The 7,511-nt window shown below is 32.6% G+C and overlaps 1 protein-coding gene across 3 annotated transcripts in view; it reads right to left on the bottom strand.

The window, feature by feature from the left end:
• Positions 1-7,142, bottom strand: part of LOC106459663 (epithelial chloride channel protein-like) — a 46,975-nt gene extending 39,833 nt beyond the window's left edge. For 2 of the 3 annotated variants that reach the window (XM_013919303.2, XM_022386198.1), the window contains exon 1: positions 6,792-7,142. The gene's annotated coding sequence lies outside the window, so the exon portion shown is untranslated. Of the gene's footprint in view, positions 1-4,744; positions 4,850-6,791 lie in introns of all 3 variants that reach the window. The other variant, XM_022386199.1, reaches the window with a different exon arrangement.
• Positions 7,143-7,511: the final 369 nt, after the last annotated feature.

Consider the following 7,511-nt stretch of genomic DNA (forward strand, 5'->3'; position numbering starts at 1 on the left):
CGACATTTCCTTATTGTTGGAAAATCTAACAAATTCACATCATTCTTTAACGACATTTTCTTATTGTTAGGGAATCTAACAAATTCACATCATTCTTTAACGACATTTCCTTATTGTTGGAGAATCTAACAAATTCACATCATTCTTTAACGACATTTTCTTATTGTTGGGGAATCTAACAAATTCACATCATTCTTTAACGACATTTTCTTATTGTTGGGGAAGCTAATAAATTCACATCATTCTTTAGTGACATTTCTTTATTGTTGGAAAATCAAACAAATTCACATCATTTTATAAAATTCTAAACTGTTTGAAAATATCTAAAAATGACATTTTAAAGCTCTGTCAGGGATACATACTTTTTCCAAATCCTCTTGAAAAGATTAATGAATAATTGTTGTATTTCTAAGATTCTTTTCTTGCTGTGCTTGTTGTAACTTTATTCGCTCTGTTGAGTTTAGTTTGATTTAAGGATGAGGGTCAACAGTTTTCTCTTAGCGTTAGATGTATTGAACAAGTGGAAAAAATATTTAAAAACCTGAAAGAGTAAGAATGGGTGCACACAAAAAATGAGGAAACAAAGTAGAAATGGACATGGTGTAATAAAACTTTCTCTGTACAACCTCACAAGGGGGCGTGCCTAACATCCTGTCCATGCTTACTGCATACAATAAACCAGGTGGACTAAACTTATCAAACTTATTCTATGCTTACAATGGAATGACTAGAGTTTTCTATGAATCGTTTTATTGGAGGCAATATATGTACTGTAAAGTGTGTTTATACGACACCAGAAGAATCAAATATTCGTGTGGACCCATAACTTGTATGCATTTTTTTCCTTATAACTTGCCTTTCCTTTCGCAATTGCATGAGAAAGCAACAGGATTTCGTACAGGTATATAGGTGGATTAAAATACAAAGATAAAAAATCCTAAGAGGTTTCTGTGTATCGACGTCATGGATTCGTTACTGTCTATACAATTAGAAGAATCGTAGACACACTTTTATATGTACCCATACGTTGTTTAATATAATGAACACAGAAAAACGAAGTAGACGTGGACTAGGTGTTGAACACGCCCCCTGGTGAAGTTGTACAGAGGAAGATTTACTACACCATGCACATTCCTACCTGTTTCCTCACTTTTTTGGTGAACTAATTCATACACATTTTTTACAATCTTTTTTTCCACTTGTTCAAGCACTTTTTAGTATAGAAGATGGCATGATCTTATGCATTATTCATTCATTTGTGTTGATATCCTGTATGTATATTATTAGTGTGGGTGTGCACCATAATATTATGGTATGTGCAAATAATGGTGTATGTGTGTGTGGTGTGTATTCTCTTCACTTATTGTGTGTGTACACATTGTGACTGTTGTATGTGTACTGTACATGTGATGGCACACGCACTATAGTGTGCAGTGTCATTTGGGTGATATAGTGTGAGTTGTGGTTGTGTGCATATACCAAGGGTTGATAAATAAATAAATTTAATTAACTACTTCACGGTGGCACTAATAAGTGGTCCCTGTGCTACTGTTCTATTCGGTGCACTTATAACTATGGTGCGTCTGTTTGTTACACAGCTAGAAGGGTTCAACAATATCAGTTAGACAGTGAGATTGAGAAATTTATGGTTTGTCAATTTTTTTTGTATCTGCTCTGTTGACTTTCTCGAGTGGTTCTATGACTTGTAATTGATTATGTTTGTTCATCATTTAAGGGTGTCTCTCAAATACCTTTGAAGATTCATTATTTGGTTGTTATAGGTGTATGAGTAAATAGTTTGTAATGCATGTATTGTGTGTCCGCCACATTCCTACTATAAGTACTACCGTACTTATGATATTTACACGAATCTAGGTCATACTTAATCTCCTTGACATTTTGTAGGCCTGGAGCTGGAATCGTGCTGCAATCAGTAAATTTGTCGCTTCAGATGACGACATCAAGCCTTCTGCGTGAATAAATTAATGCAGCAAATACCTCGAGTTCATGAGTACTGTACACATGTAGTTGTGTAATTGAAAGTTTTGTTTTTTTCTGATGTGATATTCAGCTTAATAGAGACGTTTACATTATTTGTACATGTCGTTCAGCTATTATGACCAATAGATACCGAAGTGTAAAACTAAGTTAATTACACTATAGCAATATTTCCACAGTAATTTCGACTTTTAGAACAAACATGCAAAAAATAAGACTTAAAATTAAAACACGATTTAAGACTAGTTAAAGTCGTGACTTCTAAAACAAAATCTTTTTCTTATGGCAGACATTTTTAAAATCAGTTTGTAAACATCTCACTTATAATGTAGAAAATATCAGGATGAAAATATAAATCTAGAGTACTTAAAATAAACTTGATCCACGTTTTCATAAATATATCTATCTGTGCATTATAATAACGCTTGTTTGTTTGTCTTAAGTCAACTTGCAGGGAATCGAACCCCGGATTTGAGTATTGAAAGTCTGCAAACATACCGCTGGGGACATTATGCTAACGTCTTTTTGCGTGAAATGTATTTTACGTTCTGTAAGAGCTTATAATGTATTTTCAGTATTGTTTCAAAATGTAACCTTTTCAATATGTTTTTTATCGGCTTTCTTCTATGTGTGTTTTTTAGTCGTATGACAGAAAAAAAAACTTGTTTATATGCACATCTAAATCCCACACGTGTATTAGGTGATTAAGCAAAACAAATAGTCCAGACGTTTTTTAAAAACAAAAAAAACAACAAAACTACTCATCGAATAAAATTATTTAAAATCGTTTGTTGATAGTTTTTGGAATAATTTTATCAAAATTAACACAATGAACCACAATATTAATTTCTATCTTAATACGTCTTATCACCGATAGACTTCCACGTGAGAATTACGAGTCAATTTTACAGTTAAACAGGAAATCCTTAATGAAATCAGAATTTCATTGCGCTCTTAACTCATTACTAAAATGAACATGATCAAGTTATAACAATATATCATTGACCAAAGTTTCTTAGTCTGTCCACAATGTTCTTCTACATTGATAAAAAAGTTAAAATGTGAAACAATATGTTTTTCAATACGAGAGCAACTTTTGGCGAAGGAAGCGCCCCCCCCCTCTTACTTTTCAATCTCTCCCAGTAAAAATCCAGGAAAATTACTTTCAGGAGAATGAATAAAATTTAACCAAGAACCCAAGATCTTCCAGGGCCCTAAGGCGATCCCTGGATCCCAGCCGTGATGGGTGCACCTGTAGCCCACATTCCTTCGCTGTGCTCGGTCAAATAAACATTTGGCCCCCATTTTTAATTTGCCTCCTACATCCCTTGTCTGTAACACTGTCTTTCTGTACGAAAAATGGTGAAAATTGTATGTTAGATATTTTATAACTTATATAATTATTTTGGTAGTTCAGTATTATTCAAAAGCAACAGTAACATTGAGAATTATGTAAATTTTTCAAAGAAGGATCTTTAATAAATTGTCAAATATGCTATTTATGGTTATAAATATTGGGCACATAAACAGAGACAAATATATCAAAAGTACTATGACGAGAAAACCATACCATTAGATGTGTGTTTTTTTTTCTCAGTTTCCGCACTTCAACCTTGAGTTTATTTTGAACAGTTACCAAGAAGTGGGTGTATATTTTCCTGAGCCTAAGTAGGAAGGCACGTGTTTACTGACAGGAAGATACTTTTAAATGTCATATGACGTCTTTATAACAGCTGTATATTAGTCATATGCATAACAGTAGTTTATTCATACTAACAAATGTGCAGTGAGACAGTTACTGGGACGCTGATGAACAAATTATAATGAATTTTTCTTTTAATTCGTGCGAAACAACACCAACAACAACAAAACAAAAACGATACAGTTGACACAAAAGTGTTTGCACGCTATTCTCGTTTTTTTGTTTTTTTTTACAAAATAAAATTATAATAAATATTCAACTCTGACTGATTCGTGAAACATAATACAATTGAAACACTCGATGGTAGTAAGTCCTTTGATTTTTTGAATAGAATATTTATTAGAACCCCCCCCCCACATAATTGAAACTCAAATTTAGCCTGATTTACACATACAGAACTATGAATAATCAACAATATGAAAGATAGAAATTAATGATTTAGCCTTAAGATAAAATTAATTAAGGTCCTCTAATATAATATGTCAGATTGGTGGAGCAGCTCATCAAACATCCATGGTTCATAAATTTTCCTTATGAATTGACTATGTCTACATGCATAAATATTGCAATACATATATGAACAAAAACCACTCCATGCTTAATCGCATATTGAAAATGAGTTTTGCGAGTCCGTATAAAACTGTGATAAGTTTAGTACTGGATTCTTTTTTGTTTTATGCTACCTAGTCGAACTTTCTGTAATTTATTCATTATGAAGCAATGAGTATATTCTTTTTTTTAATTTAAATAGATTGATAGATATAGATAAGATAATTGAAATGGCTGAATCATTATGTTTCTAAACATATTTGGTCCGAAAAAAGCATAATAATTTTCCCATTCAAACGTCGCATATTTGTTAATGCAAGGCGATGAAAAAGTGGTCACTTTTCAAACTTTCTTGTGATTATCTGAAAAACTTAAAGGAAGACTAAGAAATATCAGAATTTGGTACTATTAATACTTTATATTTTACCCTTTCATAAACATTATGAAATATACATGGTGTTCAAGAAATTTGGAAATATTTTTGAAAAACCATACCTGGAAAGCATGCTACAACAGCTAGTTCATAAAAACCTGTACCAGCTTGATCTCGTTTCTGTGTCTGTCCCTGGGGTGGGTTAAGCTCGTTTCAAATAGTGATACCTGTACAAGTTGAGGTTCCTATTTATGCTATGAATATGAAATCTCTCAGTCCGAAAATATTTTTATTTTAAATAAAAATAATGATTTGTTTGTTCACTTGTGTATTTGTACTTCCTTTGTTGTTCCGTATTTAAAATATCACCTTGAATAACATTTCCTCACCTACAAAACGCAGGATATCAATAAATCTGAATACCACAACAACATTCATTGGTAGCTTTATCATTATTCTAGATGATTAATTTAAAGCTGGAAGTGTTATGCTGAACATTAACAAATCAGATTAAACACAAAATAGAATTAAAGCACATACAGTTATTCATTAGATGTCTAATACTATTATATTTAAGAATATTTTTTCAGAGCAAAGCCACGTTTGGTTATCTGCTGTGTCCACAACAGTGAATCGAACCTTGAATTTTAGCTTTATGAGTTTGTAAACTTACCGTTGTCCTATTGAGGGACATTTAAGAATATATATATATTGATATTTCTACCCAATGAAGAAATGAGACATGGTCGTACATGGAAGATCAAATAAGTGAAAATAATATATATATATATATATATATATTGATATTTCTACCCAATGAAGGAATGGGACATGGTTGTACATGGAAGATGAAATAAGTGAAAATAATATATATATATATATATATATATTGATATTTCTACCCAATGAAGGAATGGGACATGGTTGTACATGGAAGATAAAATAAGTGACAATAATATATATATATATATTGATTGATATTTCTGCCCAATGGAGCAATGAGACATGGTCGTACATGGAAGATAAAATAAGTGAAAATAATATATATATTGATATTTCTACCCAATGAAGGAATGGGACATGGTTGTACATGGAAGGTAAAATAAGTGACAATAATATATATATATTGATATTTCTACCCAATGAAGGAATGGGACATGGTTGTACATGGAAGATAAAATAAGTGAAAATAATATATATATATATATTGATATTTCTACCCAATCAAGCAATGAGACATGGCCGTAAACGGAAGACAAAAAAATTAACATTGCACTTGTTAAACTGTAAGAATTCTGTTTATTTTTTAGCACAAAGTTCCAGAATGGGCTATCTGTGCTCTGTCTACCGCAGGAAATCTTACCTCGAACTTTAGAAGTCCGCTTATCGTTGATCCACAGGGGGACAGCATCATTTTGTATTTCTTTACGAGTTTTTCCGAGATGTACGTGCTCTAAACATTTTGACATATTGATTAATTATTAACTCTGAAGCGAAATTAATGGCCTGGTGATTAGGGAGCTCGACTCGCGGGTTCGAATTCCTGTCACCAAACATGCTCGCCCTTTCAGCCGTGGTGGCGTTATAATGACGGCCAATCCCACTATTCGTTTGTAACGGAGTAGTAAAAAGTTGGTGGTGAACGGTGTTGACTAGCTGTCTTCCCTCTAGTGTAAATTAAGGATGGCTAGCGCAGATTGTCCTCGAGTAGCTTTGAGCGAAATGCCAAACAAACTAACCCAAAATTAATTGTTTCTAGTTGGGTCAGTCATGTTTTTAAGAGGCTTAAGTATATTTCATTCAACAATTTCGTGGTGTGTATTTTTTGTTTTGTTTATAAGCTGTTCATCAAACTTCATTGTTGTAATGTTATTATCAAAATAGATAATACTGGTGAAGCTACAACTTAAGTTAAGCTGTGGTAAATAAATGAGTTTTTATCAGATCAGCATCTCGTCTCTGTATTTTCACTGTAATTACTTATAATTATTCTACATCGCTAACTGTGTTGTATTTGAGGATTCAACATTATTAATCAATTTCCAGCTTTTACTCTAAGAAAATAACTCTATGTCTATATTTTTATCTAGCCGAGAATTCATAAAAAAGTCATCAACAGTCTCTCAAGGTCAGTGACTATTCTTTGAAAGAGAGACTTAAATTACTCACCCCAGATAACAAAAACCTGATCACTTTGGTCGATAACACAGGAATCAATTTTAGGGTGTTTGTAACTTGGTTGTTAGCACGATAATCAGTTCGCAACGTGCCTTAATATGGTCGATGACGTGAGAATCAGTTATCAAGTAGCTACAACATTGTTGCAATCAATTCTTCAGTTTTCAATTGGTCATAACATGGTTGTTAGTCTGAAGATAGGTTCTCAGATAGTCGTAACATTGTCGATAGTACAAGAATTGGTTTTGGATTCTTCGTAACATGTGTTCTATTCCATAATATAAACTGACCCTTACTTTCCTAACAACCTGAAAATAGACGAAATGCCCGAGCTAAGTGGCAACTTGGATAATCTCCAACTCCATGACGTAAGAAAACGAAGAATGAGTACCAGTAAATTTGGTATAAGACTTTTCTACAGATATTGGTCTCAGATTCCACTCTGTTTTGCATGTAAGGATTTCTTCATTTTTTTTAACTATTATGATAGCGCTCGCGCAAAATGTCTGGAGAAAACTATATGTGTTTATATGAAAATACGTAAGGAATAATCGAAGTGGAAAGAAAATCATTGATACTTAAGTAATCAAAAGTAGAAAGAACCATAAGAAAAATTAACACATTAATTTATTAGATTCTACATTTCGCCTTCAAAAGGGTGCACACGAACGCAAGAGTAATTGTCAAACTTTCAAAATAATATGAAAAGTA

The sequence above is a fragment of the Limulus polyphemus genome, unplaced genomic scaffold (genome assembly GCF_000517525.1).
Source record: "Limulus polyphemus unplaced genomic scaffold, Limulus_polyphemus-2.1.2 Scaffold645, whole genome shotgun sequence".
NCBI lineage: Eukaryota > Metazoa > Arthropoda > Merostomata > Xiphosura > Limulidae > Limulus > Limulus polyphemus.